This window comes from Mobula birostris, chromosome 13 (assembly GCF_030028105.1).
Source record: "Mobula birostris isolate sMobBir1 chromosome 13, sMobBir1.hap1, whole genome shotgun sequence".
NCBI classification, from domain to species: domain Eukaryota; kingdom Metazoa; phylum Chordata; class Chondrichthyes; order Myliobatiformes; family Myliobatidae; genus Mobula; species Mobula birostris.
Genome location: NC_092382.1, coordinates 81,141,518 through 81,157,727, shown reverse-complemented (window position 1 = coordinate 81,157,727; position 16,210 = coordinate 81,141,518). Strand labels below are relative to the sequence as shown.

Sequence of the window (16,210 nt, the reverse complement as noted above, 5' to 3'; positions counted from 1 at the left end):
ATGGTAGGGGTATGGAGGACAATGGTCCCGGTGCAAGTGGTTGCATTAGACAGCTTAAATGTTTTTCGGCATTGACTAGATGGGCCAAATAGCCTGTTTCCATACTGAACTTCTCCATGATTCTATGACAAAGAAGCTGGCCAAACTTGTTTGGAAGGGAAAAAAGTAGGAGTGACAATGGAGCAGCAATGGCTGGAGTTTCTGGGAGCAATTCGGGAGCAAAATGATCGATACATCCCAAAGAAGTGGAAGCATTGGAAAGGCAGGAGGACACAACCATGGCTGAAATGAGAAGCCAAAGCCAACATGAAAGTCAGAGAGAGGGCAAACAAAAGAGCAAAAACTATTGGGAATCTTTTAGAAACCAACAAAATATGATTAAAAAAAATATGATGAGTTCAGGGCATGGAATTATGATATTGCAGTCCTTAATGAGTCTTGGTAGCACCCAACAGTCTGAGGCATTTAGAGGAACAAAATATTCGGGGCCTCAATATCTCTTGAAAAACAAGATTCCCTGCACCAGTTACCTTTCAACTTTTATTTTGGCAGGCTCATACAAACTTGACACCCTCAAAATTTCACTTCTGAAGGCCTCCCACTTGCCAAGTACTCCTTTGCCAGAAAACAGCCCGTCTCAAACCACACTTGTCAGATCCTTTCTGATACCATCAAAATTGACCTTTCTCCAATTTAGAATCTCAACCCATGGTCCAGACCTCACTTTTTCTATATTTACTTTGAATCTTATGGAATTATGATCACTAATTTCTGTCACCAGCCCTGGATCATTTTCTAACAGCTTATTACACACTTCTACGTCGGGTATTCTACGTACTGATTAAGGGCACATTTGACAAACTCAAACCCATCTAGTCCTTTTACAGTATGGGAGTCCCAGTCAAAATATAGAAAGTTAAAATCAGTTACTGAATCAACCTTTGTTTCTTGGCATCGTCTGCAATCTCTCTACAAATTTGTTCCTCTAAATCCCTCTGAATGTTGGGTGCAACCAAGTCCCAATAATGGCTACAATAACATAATTCCCTGTCCTGAGCTCATCTGGCTTTCCTACGGTGCTTCATGCATTGTGATATACTCAGCTCAGCACATTCATCGCACCATGCTCAGCCATTTGATTGCTGACTCTATCTGAGGTCTGAACAACATCTGACTGGTGTCAAGAAAACAAACTCTCCCTCATTGTCACAAAAACAAAGGAGCTGATTGTGGACGACAGGAGGAATGGAGACAGGCTAACCCCTGTTGACATCAATAGATCTGGGGTTGAGAGGGTGAACAGCTTTAAGCTCCTCCGCATAAACATCACCGAGGATCTCACATGGTCTGTACGTACCAGCTGTGTTGCGAAAAGAGCACAGCAGCACCTCTTTCACATCAGACAGTTGAAGACGTTTGGGATGGGGCACCAAATCCTAAGAACTTTCTACAGGGACACAATCGAGAGCATCCTGACTGGCTGCATCACTGCCTGGTATGGGAACTGTACTTCCCTTAATCGCAGGAAATTGCAGAGTGGTGCAGACAGCATAGCGCATCTGTAGATGTGAATTTCCCACTATTCAGGACATTTACAGAGATAGCTCCGTAAAAAGGCCCCAAAAGGATATTGGGACCGAATTCACCACAACCACAAACTGTTCCTGCTGCTACCATCCAGGAAATGGTACCACAGCAAAAGGATCAACAGGCTCCAGGACATCATCTTCCACCAGGCCATAAGCCTGATTAATTCATGCTGATAAAATTGCATTTCTATGTTATATTGAATGTCCTATGAACAAACTATTTACTATAAATAACTATAACTTACACATTGCACATTTTTGACGGAGACGTAACGTAAAAATTTCTACTCCTCACGTATATGAAGGATGTATGTAATAAAGTCAATCAAGTCACCCTCTCCACTATCTGTTCTGTCATTCTGGCTCTCATTTCCCCTACAACCTGTTTTAACCACATCACCCCCTCCCCCCACACTAGCACAAGCATATTAGTCCCCTCTTGTTCTGTTCCCCTAACTAACAAATCCCCTATCACCCCTTTGACTTTGCTCTGCCAGGTAATCCCCCGTAACAGTTTCTAAAGTGGTTTACCTGCTGTTGTATGGGATAGCAACAAGAGTACTCTGCGATGGCTATTGAACCTCATTCCCCTTCTTGACTCTCACCCAGTTTCCTGTGTCCTGCACCTTGAGTGTAACTCACCTTTCTTCATGTTCATATCTATCACCCCCTCCAACTCCTGGATGATCCAGAATTCATCCATTTCAAGTTCCAGGTCCTTAAAGTGCAGGGTTACAAGCTGCAGCTGGATGCACATCTTGTTGGTGAGGGCATCAGGGACACGGGAGGTCTCCCCACCAATGCCCCGTCTAATTTGTAATGACCAGTGTGCACATAAATCTTGTACTGTGCATTTCTTTTACCCAGTGACAACATGTGCACAGTGAATTTTATAAAGAGAGGTATTCATTTTAACAGCTTGCAAATCACTGTCATTTAGAACTTTGATCTCCTCTGGGTGCGATGAAGTTAATCTGCACTCTCACACAACCTATGTAGCAGGCCTGTAATGGGTAATGAAGGATTTTCTCACCAGAGCTTTTGCATATTGTCCACATGTGGTTTGCTTGCTAAATTACGCTTTAAAAAGTCAGATTTTCAAATATCACTCCACTTCTTCCCACTTGTAAATTCTCCAGCAACTTTTGCATTGCCACAATACACACAGGTAACACCAGTTTCTATACTGGACATAAATATTTCCCCTGAACCCTCCTGAGGAATTGAGGATATATAAAAAAAATCATTTTGAAACTACGTAGCCTCTGGCTAAAAGAATAATTGGGACTGAATAGGAATTTTTGAACTGAAGTAAACTCTGCCTTGAGCGGTCACCTAAGACGAGCTCATTACCATTGCTCTGCAGCATGCAGTGAGACACAATGTGAGCCGATAACACTCTACATTGTACCTTCATTTGAGTAAAGGGAGGAGAACTCGCCGATAAGGACAGGAATGAACATCTGTCTGTAACTAAGGCAGGGCCTTGCAAAGGAAATAACTGATAAAGACTGGACTGTATATCCACCTGTAATTAAAACCTTGATTTAGCAAACTCTCTTATCAAAGTAATTATGTTTTGCACCAACAGATTTGTGGGCGTACCAGTTCAAATAACACCTTGCAAGAGTAATGTATGGGGCTTACTATGTATAAATATACGGCTGTAACCTGACTAAGTCAGTCCACTTGTCAGATGGTGGCAGTACTTACGTGCCTTCCCTTTGACAACTGGGACTCAAGCCCCTGCAGGAAAATGCACAATAAACTGTGGTGATGATAAGAAGCTGGTCTTCCAAGTTTTATTCAGATTCAGCTTTAACATTTGGCGTCACAAACAGGATCCCAATATAGGGAGTGCCAAGCAGACGTACTGAGTAAGTGGCTGGACCACTCTGGGACTGCAGACACCGATCGGGCGCCCAATAGGTATTTTACCTTGTCTCACTCTTCGTCAGTTCCTCTGGAGGTACGGTTCCTCGCCCAAGGCTGATTTCATACCTTGACGGGATCGGGAAAGGATCTATTGGAAGACTTGTAGAAGGTAGGCAAAGTTTTATTAAGTGGACAGGAGGCGGTACTGGGTAAATTTTACTAAGTGGGCAGGAGGCAGACGTGCCGGGTAAATTTATCAGTTGAGCAGGAGGTGCCAGCCGGGTAAATTTATTAAGTGGGCAGGAGGTGGTACTGGGTAAATTTCTCTGATTGTTAATTGAGCTTTGTGCCGGGTAAATTACTTGGAGAACATGGATCCACTGCAGTCGATTGATAGGAGTGGGCCGGGAGCAGCCCTACACAGTATGTGTGAGTTTTCCAGACAAGGAAAAGGATTTGCAAATGTTGAGTGCAGAGCTGAATAAGAAATTGGGGACAAAATGTGGCCACTGGGGGGGGGGGGGGGGGGGGAACCTGGGATATTACCTCATGAGAACAAGCAGTAAATTCGATATGGAAAAAGAACTGTGGAAAGAAGTGGAAACTGTTGAAAAGGGAATGGAAGGAAAAGGCAGATGTAAAGTGGAAGTTGGAGGAATAATGCATGTGACAAAGGGATAGAGGTACGTACTGCAGAAGGAACGCCAAAGGTTGGGAGACACTAAAAAGCGGAGCGTGACTGGGTGGATGGGCACCGAAAACGAGAGCAGAAAAAACAATGTAAGCAAACCAAGGCTGGCCATGATAGGAGAAGGGCAGGAACGTCAGTCTAAAGTTGGAACTGATAGGGAAACAAGGGGTCCCGAACCCATGTCTGGCATACTGACCCTGTCTGAGGACAGTGACCGTAATGAGGAGTGGGCACCCACCGTACCTGGGGCCAAGTGCACCCAGTGCCCCTGAACCCCAATCCTCGGGGTACTCAGATACAGTGGCCGCTCGGGTAAGACAGCGGCGACAGGGGAGGGGAGGTCTCTATACCCTGAGATCCAGAAAGGGAATACAAAGGATTATTCCGAGTTGGAGGGAAGAATCCAATAAAACCCCAGAGTTAATGGCTCCACAAAGACTATTGCCTACCCGAAAGCTGCCTAATCCACTAGCAACGGAGGAGGGAAAGCCTTCAGTGATTCCTGTGTATGCACCCTGGAAGTCTCAAGAAATATAACTCCAGCCCCAGACAGAAAAGAAAAACCAGCACAGTTTACTGAGTTATGTCCGCAGTACTATACAAATGTATAATGTGACCCCACAAGATTTATTCGGTCTCTGCTGTATGATTCTGTCAGCTGATGAGGGGTGGAAATGGAAGGCAGAATTGAGATACAAAACCTATCAGGATTTACAGACGGAACATCATAATGAGAATGAACAGTCAGACCAGATTATTCAAGCCTTGGAAAGGGCTCTCCAGCAACCTGTAAACATAGAAACCATAGAAAAACTACAGCACAGAAACAGGGCCTTTGGCCCTTCTTGGCTGTGCCGAAGCATTTTCTGCCTAGTCCCACTGACCTGCACACGGACCATATCCCTCCATACAACTCCCATCCATGTATCTGTCCAATTTATTCTTAAATGTTAAAAAAGAACCCGCATTTACCACCTCTCCTGGCAGCTCATTCCATACTCCCACTACTCTCTGTGTGAAGAAGCCCCCCCCTAATGTTCCCTTTAAACTTTTCCCCCCTCAGCCTTCACCCATGTCCTCTGGTTTTTTTCTCCCCTCGCCTCAGTGGAAAAAGCCTGTTTGCATTCACTCTATCTATACCCATCATAATTTTATATACCTCTATCAAATCTCCCCTCATTCTTCTACGCTCCAGAGAATATAGTCCTAACCTATTCAACCTTTCTCTGTAACTGAGTTTCTCAAGTCCCGGCAACATCCTTGTAAACCTTCTCTGCACTCTTTTGACCTTATTTATATCCTTCCTGTAATTTGGTGACCAAAACTGAACACAATACTCCAGATTCGGCCTCACCAATGCCTTACACAACCTCATCATAACATTCCAGCTCTTATACTCAATACTTCGATTAATAAAGGCCAATGTACCAAAAGCTCTCTTTACGACCCTATCTACCTGTGACGCCAGTTTTAGGGAATTTTGTATCTATATTCCCAGATCCCTCTGTTCCACTGCACTCCTCAGTGCCTTACCATGAACCCTGTATGTTCGACCTAGGTTTGTCCTTCCAACGTGCAATACCTCACACTTGTCAGTATTAAACTCCATCTGCCATTTTTCAGCCGGTCCAAATCCCTCTGCAAGCTTTGAAAACCTTCCTCACTGTCCACTACACCTCCAATCTTTGTATCATCAACAAATTTGCTGATCCAATTTACCACATTACCATCCAGATCATTGGTATAGATGACAAATAACAATGGACCCAGCACTGATCCCTGTGGCACACCACTAGTCACAGGCCTCCACGCTGAGAAGCAATTCTCTACCACCACTCTCTGGCTTCTTCCATCGAGCCAATGTCTAATCCAATTTACCACCTCTCCATGTATACGTAGCGACTGAATTTTCCTAACTAACCTCCCATGTGGGACCTTGTCAAAGGCCTTACTGAAGTCCATGTAGACAACATCGACTGCCTTCCCTTCATCCACTTTCCTGGTAACCTCCTTGAAAAACTCCAATAGATTGGTCAAACATGACCTACCACGCACAAAGCCATGTTGACTCTCCCTAATAAGTCCCTGTCTATCCAAATGCTTGTAGATTCTGTATCTTAGTACTCCCTCCAATAACTTACCCACTACCGACGTCAAACTAACTGGCCTATAATTTCCTGGATTATTTTTCGATCCTTTTTTAAACAATGGAACAACACGAGCCATTCTCCAATCCTCCGGCACCTCACCTGTAGACACTGACGTTTTAAATATATCTGCCAGGGCCCCTGCAATTTCAACACTAGTCTCCTTCAAGGTCCGAAGGAATACCCTGTCAGGTCCTGGGGATTTATCCACTTTAATTTGCCTCAAGATAGCGAGCACCTGCTCCTTTTCAATCTGTACAGTTTCCATGATCTCCCTACTTATTTCCCTTAATTCCATAGACTTCATGCCAGTTTCCTTAGTAAATACAGACGCAAAAAACCTAATTAAGATCTCCCCCTTTTTTTTGGTTCCGCACATAGCCGACCACTCTGATCTTTAAGAGGACCAATTTTATCCCTTATAATCCTTTTACTCTTAATATACCTGTAAAAGCTCTTTGGATTATCCTTCACTTTGACTGCCAAGGCAACCTCATGTCTTCTCTTAGCCCTTCTGATTTCCTTCTTAAGTATTTTCTTGCACTTTTTATAATCCTCAAGCACCTTATTTACTCCCTGTTTCCTACACGTCATACAAGTCTCTCTCCTTCTTTATCAGAGTTGCAATATCCCTTGAGAACGAAAGTTCCTTATTCCTATTCACTTTGCCTTTAACCCTGACAGGAACATACAAGCTCTGCACTCTCAAAATTTCTCCTTTGAAGGCTTCCCACTTACCGATCACATCCTTGCCAGAGAACAACCTGTCCCAATCCACGCTTTTTAGATCCTTTCTCATTTCTTCCAAATTTGGCCTTCTTCCAGCTCAGAACCTCAACCCTAGGACCAGATCTATCTTTATTCATGATCAAGTTGAAACTAATGGTGTTATGATCACTGGAACCAGAGTGTTCCCCTACACACACTTCCGTCACTTGTCCTAACTCGTTTCCTAGCAGGAGATCTAATATTGCATCCCCTCTAGTTGGTACCTTTATATTGATTTAGAAAACTTTCCTGGACACATTTTACAAACTCTACTCCACCTAGACCCCTAACAGTATTGGAGTCCCAATCAATATGTGGAAATTAAAATCCCCTACCACCACAACTTTATGTTTCCTGCAGTTGCCTGCTATCTCTCTGCAGATTTACTCCTCTAATTCTCGCTGACTATTGGGTGGTCTATAATACAACCCCACTAATGTGGCCATACCTTTCCTGTTTCTCAGCTCCACTTATAAGGACTCAGTAGACAAGCCCTCTAATCTGTCCTGCCTGAGCACTACTGTAATATTTTCCCTAACGAGCAATGCTACTCCCCCACCTTTCATTCCTCTGCCTCGATCACATCTGAAACATTGGAACCCTGGAATAGTAAGCTGCCAGTCCTGCCCCTCCTGTAGCCAAGTTTCACTAATTGCTACAACATCATAATTCCATGTGTCAATCCACGTCCTCAACTCATCTGCCTTCCCCACAATACTCCTAGCATTGAAATATATACACCTCAGAAGATTTTTACCACCACTCACAACCTTTCTATTTGCGGCTTTGCTTGAACTTTTAACATCATATATTTTCACCCCAGCCTCACTGTCAGCTCTGGCACTCTGGTTCCCATCCCCCAGCAAATCTAGTTTAAAGCTTCCCCATCCCCCTGCAAATCTAGTTTAAAGCCTCCCCAATAGCACTAACAAACCTCCCTGAAAGGATATTGGTCCCCCTGTAGTTCAGGTGTAACCCGTCTCTCTTGTACAGGTCCCACCTGCCCCAGAAGAGGTCCCAATGATCCTGAAATCTGAAACCCTGCCCCCTACACCAGTTCCTCAGCCACTTGTTCCTCCTCCAGAGCATCCTATTCCTACCCTCACTGGCACCTAGCACAGGTAGCAATCCTGAGATTACCACCCTCGAGGTCCTGCTTTTCAACTTCCTACCAAGCTCTCTATACTCACTCTCCAGGACCTCCTCACTCTTCCTTGCTATGTCATGGGTACCGATGTGCACCACGACATCTGGCTGGTCACCCTCCCACTTCAGAATGTCATGCAATCGATCAGAGACATCCTTGACCCTGGTACCCAGGAGGCAACAAACCATCCTGGATTCTCTGTCCCGACCACAGAACCTCCTATCTGTACCTCTAACTATTGAGTGCCCTATCACTACCACTCTCCTCTTTTCCCCCCTCCCTTCTGCTGTGATATCCCAGGACCCAACCTCACAGAGTCACACAGCTGAATCTGCCACTCACTGACCCTGAGAGTCTCACACATCATCCCCACATTTCACACTGGGTGGTGCAATCCGGGATTTCCCCACAACCAATGTCCAGCTGCTCGAACTCCAGCTACCCACCACTCCGTGCAAAGAAATAAAGTTGTCGCTCACATCTCCTCTTACCTTAAATGTATTAGACATTTCAACCCCCAGGAAAAACATATCGTCTGTCTGCTCTATCTATTCCTCTCGTAATCTTATAAACGTCCATCCAGTCTCAGCCCAGCCTGCTCCGCTCCAGAGAAAACAACATAAGTTTGTTCAACCTCTCGTTTCAGCTCATGCCCTCTAATCCAGGCAGTATCCTGGTAAACCTCTTCTGCGCCCTCTCCAAAGCCCCAACATCCTTCCGAGAGTGGGGGCGACCAGAACTGTATGAAACACTCCAGATGTGGTCAAACTGGAGTTCCATAAACCTGCAACACAACTTCCCGACTTTTCAACTCAGTGCTTCAACTAATAAAGACAACCGCGTCATTTGCCTTCTTATCCACCCAATCAATCTGTGCAGTCTCTTTCAGGGAGCGATGAGCTTGGAGTCTAAGATCCCTCTGATCATCAACACTGTTCAGGGCTTTTGCATTTAACGGTGTACTGTCTCATACATTCGACCAACCGAGCTGCCAAGATCATCATCACTAATCAAATCTCGGAGGGGGTTCGGAGACTGGACAGAGGATGAACAAGATGGGCAGGAATGAGCAGATGGAACCAGGTGGGAGAAGGGATCAAGGACAATCACTGATGATCCTCCAGCAATACACAGATACTGAATTAATCACACATACTCCTGAATAAAAGATCCTAAAATGACAAAGTTAGAGGAAACAATAAGAATTTTGGCATATGCCCTTTGACCCTCACCAAATTTTTATCAACACATCATAGAAAGTTTCCATCCGGACACTTCACGCATTTGTATGGCAACTACTCTTTCCGTGACTGCGAGGAACAGTAGAGAACTTTGGATACAGATCAGCACACCACAGAAATCATTCTCCCCCCTAGACTTCACCGTCCCTCAGTAAAGCAGGCAGTGAAATCAAAGATCTCCAAAACCTGGGATGTTCTCCTTTCTCACCCACCCCAGTCAGGGAGAAGACACAACAGCCATAAAGCTTCAGGACAAATGTGAGGAGCCTCAGGAAGCGAGGCAAGTTGGGGGAAGTTAATGGGACTCAGTGGCCAACATCAGATTTCCCCAACACAACATGGAGAAAGAATTACCACCCATCCGGGGACTTTCAGCACACACCACATGATCTTGCATCACAAAGCAGAGGGTGGGGCACAGCTGCGGCACACAGCCTCACCTGAGCTGTTGGCGAGACTCCCACTTCAATTGTGCGGAAATAGACAGCCTGGGCTCCTGGTTTGGATCGTTCAATGCAGATTAAGTGAAGTCCACACATTTTTTGACGAGCCCAGAATAACTGGGTACTAAATGAGCAATCGGCCCTCAGTTCAGGGCTCACAGCCAACATCAGATCTCCCCGCTCGGGATCGGTCTCAATACTCACCGATGGGGAAAGTGATATCTTCGGCCCGCAGACAGTGATCCGACCCCCCTGCACCCCAACCCAGGAGGCGAGGATACTTTCCTGATCCTGCAGACGACCCACTTCATCACTGAGCGTAAAGGAAAACACCGCTCACTCGGAGACTGTGAGCATGTGCGAAGATCTTGTTATATCTGCGGTTAAATGCCAGGGGCAAATGGGATCACATGACTGGTGGGGTCTCCCATCACCCCAGGCAGAGCACTCCAGCTACCCACTACTCTGTGGAAAGAAACAAACTTGCTGCTCACATCTCCTCTCACCTTAAATATGTTAGACATTTCAACCCCCAGGAAAAATATATCTTCTGTCCACTCCTCTCGTAATCTTATAAATGTCCATCCAGTCTCACCCCAGCCTGCGCCGCTCTGGAGAAAACAACACAAGTTTGTCCAACCTCTCGTTATAGCTGATGTCCTCTAATCTAGACAATATCCTGGTAAACCTCTTTTACACCCTCTACTATTATTCTGATATTTCACATTCTTAAAATACTGATCCTAACTGACCTAAGACTGGGAATGTTTTCTTGGATTAAATGTCAGGAATTGTGTAAAACTGAGTATTTGGCTATGGTGTCTGTAAGCTTCTGACGTCAACAGTGGCCATTAATATGAAAAACAAAATTTGCTAGCATATCAAACAGAAAAAATGGCAAATTTTTGGTTCTCATTGATCAATCAACAAGCCTGAGCATTAACACCGCCAAAATAGTTTATTTGAAACGTGATAAGGAAGGTGATCCCCATTTTATGTTTTCAGATCTAATTGAACTGCCTGATCAGAAATCTGCAACTATTGTTAAGCATCTTTTGAATTGTCTCATGAACCATGGGTTTGATGACTCTTACTTGAAACAGAACCTTGTAGCATTTGCTGGTGATCGGGCGAACGTAATGCCTGCTGTCAAATCTGGTGTTGCTACAATTCTCAAGGAACATTACCCTGATGTGACAAATTGGCACGGTCTTAATAACAGATTAGAACTTGCAGTAGGTGATTCAGTGAGAGAAGTTCATAGAATAAATCATTTTCAATTACTTATGGACAAATTATATTCTGTTTACAGTAGATCATCTCTAAATCAAAAGGAACTGTCTGAATGTGCCTCTCAACTAGAACTACAAATTTGCGAAATAGGCCGTGTTCTGGGCACCAGGTGTGTGGCTAGCTCATTTCGAACAGTTTCAGCAGTGTGACAAAATTATGAAGCACTGTGTTTTCATTTTGAAAAAGCAATGAAGAATGAAACAGGATCTGGGAGTGAGAGAAAAACCTATGAAGGTCTGTTGAAAAGATTCTTCAGGACAGTTTCTATTGGACTGAGCTCTAACGTATGACACGTTGCATGAACTTGGTTTACTGTCAGAGTGTTTACAGAAACACACTACTACGACTGTTTATGCAGACAAACTGACCCAATGGATCAGAAGATCACTGCATGGACTGAAAGACCAACCTGGTACAAAAACTCTAGAAGCTCAAGAGGCAGTTGAAAAGGGGAAGTTTGGAGAAATTACCTTAACAAGCAACAACAAAATTGTCTCCATTAACTATCGACAATTTCTTGCTCGTCTTATAAACAATCTGCAGCACCTTATGTTCACGGCAACATCCTTGAAAGGTTCTCAAACTTCCAAACCTCAAAGTATGTATTAATTCCCAGCCAAATGAAATGTGTGTCCTTGATAAAGATAACTGGCCGGCTGAAATACCGCTTAATTTTTTTTTCAAGTCAAGTTGTATTTTATTCTCATTTCGACCATAAACTGCTGGTACAGTACAGAGTAAAAACGAGACGACGTTTCTCCAGGACCCTGGTGCTACATAAAACAACACAAAACTACACTGGACTATGTGAGACAGCAAAGGCTACCCAAGACTACATAAAACAACATTAAAAAACTGCACTAGACTACAGCCCTGCACAGGACAACATAAAGTGTGCAAAAACAGTGCAGGGCAGTACAATAATTTATAAACAAGACAATAGGCACAGTAGCGGACAAATTACAATATAATAATAAATGATGTGAATGTCAATCTAGACTCTGGGTATTGAGGAGTCTGATGGCTTGGGGGAAGAAACTGTTATGCAGTCTTGTCGTGTGAGCCCGGATGCTTCGGTACCTTCTGCCTGATGGAGAATTATGGAGAAGCTGCAATATCATCTTTCCGTAAGAGGTCTAAGCCTTCTTCTTCCTCTGCAATAAATGCCTTCGGAGATTACGTGGAGGATCGTGGACTCCGCATCCCCCAAGATTTATGCCCCTTACTGAGCTGTTCACAAGTTATTCCTATCAGTACTGCTGAGTGTGAGAGAGGATTCAGTCACAACAACTTGATAATAACAACAACACACTCAAGGACTCTCATAGATCATGTATCATCACTTATGTTTGTTAAACTACACAGACCTCCTCTAGTTCAGTGGAATCTGAGCCGTATGTCACAACATGGCTGCAGTACCACAGATCAGATCAGCAGATGATACCAGGACAAGAGTTGCTTCAGACCCACGAACACATATTACACCTGACCCTTTGTGGAAATTATTGTGAAACTTCTCATTGGTGGTGTTTGGTAAGTAGGTAATTATTTTTAAATTGGTAAAATACATGATTACTGTCTTTTTCTTTACTCGCTTGATAATTATATTTTATGATAATTAGTGAGTGCAACCGTGTAATACTTAGTCATATTATTAAATTATTATATGTTTTATTGTACCAGTTACACACTGAAATGTACTGATAGGCTATACTATTGTTCATGTTTTAACTATCACTATATTTCTGTGTAGCTCTGGAATTGATATATTTCTTTCATCTTGGTTTACCATTATACCAGCGCCAAAGAAGAAGAATGTGGGCTGCCTTAAGGACTATTGCCCGGTAGCACTTACATCGACAGTGATGAAATGCTTTGGGAGGTTGGTTATGACTGAAATGAACTCCCGCCTCAGCAAGGACCTGAACCCACTGCAATTTGCCTATCGTCACAATAGGTCAACGGCAGACACAATCCCCACAGCTCTTCACACAGTTTTAGACCACCTGGACAACACAAGCATCTACGTCAGGCTGCTGTTCATCGACTACAGCTCCGCATTTAATACCATCACTCCCACAATCCTAATTGAGAAGTTGCAGAACCTGGACCTCTGTTATTGCATTCTCATCTTCCTAACCAGAAGAACACAGTCTGTGCAGATTGGTAATAACATATCCTCTTCGCTGACGATCAACACTGGCGCACCTCAGGGGTGTGTGCTTAGCCCACCGCTCTACTCTCTGTATACACATGACTGTGTAGCTGGGCACAGCTCAAACACCATTGAGAAATTTACTGACAATACAACCATTGTTGGTTGAATCTCAGGTGGTGACGAGGGGGCGTACAGGAGTGAGATATGCCAGCCAGTGGAATGGTGCCACAGCAACAACCTGGCACTCAATGTCAGTAAGACGAAAGAGCTGATTGTGGACTTCAGGAAGAGTAAGACGAGGGAACACGTACCAATCATCATAGAGTGATCATAAGTGGAGAGAGTGAGTAGCTTTAAATTCCTGGGCATCAAGATCCCTGAGGATCTAACCTGGTCCCAGCATATTGAAGTTGCTGGTGAACGCAGCAGACCAGGCAGCATCTCTAGGAAGAGGTACAGTCGACGTTTCAGGCCGAGACCCTTCGTCAGGACTCGGCCTGGAACGTCGACTGTACCTCTTCCTAGAAATGCTGCCTGGCCTGCTGCATTCATCAGCAACTTTGATGTGTGTTGCTTGAATTCCCAGCATCTGCAGAATTCCTGTTGGTTGTCCCAGCATATCGATGTAGTCATAAAGAAGGTAAGACAGCAGCTGTACTTTATTAGGAGTTTGAAGCGATTTGGCATGACAACAAACAAGCTCAAAATCCTCTATAGCTGCACTGTGGGGAGCATTCGGACAGGCTGCATCACTGTCTGGTATGCAGGGGCTACTGCACAGGACCGTGAGAAGCTGCAGAAGGTTGTAAATCTAGTCAGCTCCATCTTGGGTACCAGCCTACAAAGTATCCAGGACATCTTACGAAAACGGTGTCTCATAAAGGCAGCATCCATTATAAAGGACCTCCACCACCCAGGGCCTGCCCTTTTCTCACTGTTACCATCAGGTAGGAGACACAGAAGCCTGAAGGCACACACTCAGCGATTCAGGAACAGCTTCTTCCCCTCTGCCATCTGATTCCTGAATGGACATTGAAAGCTTTGGACACTACATCGCTTTTTAATATACATCATTTCTGTTTTTCCACATTATTAACAATCTATTCATTATGCATAATGATTTACTTTTTTATTTATTATGTTTTAATTTATTTCTTATCTATGCCAGAATATGTATTGCATTGAACTCCTGTTGCTAAGTCAACAAATTTCACGTCAATTGACTGTGATAATATACCACACTCAATTTGTTTACCTGTTCATTACTCGATTGGGGCAAGGAGGTTGCCCAGTACATGAAATCAGCAGGTACACAAACTGGGTGTGACATATATACGGAGAGGATCTAGGAAATGGCAAGCATTTTGTCAGCTCCGGCACCTAAAACAATTAGCACTGCACCCCTGCTGAAAGGACATCCCACTTTCTAACAACCGCCCCCTTTCAGGCCTAGGGTCCCACATCTTTCCGACCACTCACCCCACACCCACAGTCCACCCGTAACCTCTACCCACACACAGACAGATCCCCTTCACCCCAAACCCCCTCCCAGCCTGGGAACCACAACTGACTGATCCCACAGCCCGGGCTCGGACGCAAAGCTAAAACCGGGGCTGCGGGACCGGAGAGCCCGGAGCCTGCAGCCGTCCGGCAGAACTCGGTCCCGGCCCTTTCCAACTGCAGCAAACCCCCGATTTACACAAACTCCATTACTCACCTCCCCGATAGCAGAACCGCCGGCGACAACTGTGCTGGGCACCGGACCGACGTTCAGCAGGATATTCGCCGCAGCACCACCCGTGGACGGAGGTTCATGCAGCGCCGCCGGCGGCCGGAGGTCCATGCAGCGCCACCAGTAGCCGGAGGTTCATGCAGCGCCGCCGGTGGCCGGAGGTCCATGCAGCGCCACCAGTAGCCGGAGGTTCATGCAGCGCCGCCGGTGGCCGGAGGTTCATGCAGCGCCGCCGGCGGCCGGAGGTTCATGCAGCGCCACCAGTAGCCGGAGGTTCATGCAGCGCCGCCGGTGGCCGGAGGTCCATGCAGCGCCGCCGGTGGCCGGAGGTTCATGCAGCGCCGCCGGTGGCCGGAGGTCCATGCAGCGCCGCCGGTGGCCGGAGGTCCATGCAGCGCCGCCGGTGGCCGGAGGCGGGAGGGACAGCGGAGAGGTAGATCACAAACACGACAAACTGCAGATGCTGGAAATCCGGAGCAACACAAACAAAATGCTGGCGGAACTCAGCAGGCCGGGCAGCATCAATGAACATTGGACGTTTCCAGTTGAACCCTCCTTCAGGACTGAGATGGAATAGGGGAAATATCTGAATAAAATCGGGGCGGGCGAGGAAATGCCGAGCTGGAGGGTGATAGGTGAAGCCAGGTAGGTGGGAAAGCTCAAGAGCAGAAGAAAATAGAATCTAATAGGAGAGGAGAGTGGAGAATAGGAGAAAGGGTTGGAGCAGTGGATCCAGAGAGAAGTGATCAGCAGGTGAGAGGACGTGAAAAGTCAGAGAGGAAGAGAGGGAGTGGGAGGGAGGGGTGAGGGGGAGATTTGTTCATCGGAAGGAGAAATCAATATTCATGCCATCAGTTTGGAGGGTAACCAGACGGAATATAAGGTGCTGATCCTGGACCCTGAGGGTGGCCACATCTTGGCACAAGAGGAGGCGATGGGTTGACACGTCGCAACCGGAATGGGAATCGGAGTGAAAATGTTTATACACCGGGAAATCCCGCTCGGAGCGGATAGTTCAAAGGTTAATTTATTATCAAAGCAGGTATCCATATACAACTCTGAGTTTTTGTTCTTCTCCTGAGGCCACGAAACAAAGGAAGAACATGAACCCCGTTCAGAGAGAAAC

General features: G+C 45.4%; 1 protein-coding gene across 3 annotated transcripts in view; it reads right to left on the bottom strand.

The window, feature by feature from the left end:
• The window catches only part of LOC140207712 (uncharacterized), a 38,812-nt gene extending 23,658 nt beyond the window's left edge, over positions 1-15,154 (bottom strand). The window contains exon 1 of one of the 3 annotated variants that reach the window (XR_011888630.1): positions 15,070-15,152. The gene's annotated coding sequence lies outside the window, so the exon portion shown is untranslated. Of the gene's footprint in view, positions 1-8,708; positions 8,729-15,069 lie in introns of those variants that run through there. The other 2 variants (XM_072276264.1, XM_072276265.1) reach the window with 2 other exon arrangements.
• Positions 15,155-16,210: the final 1,056 nt, after the last annotated feature.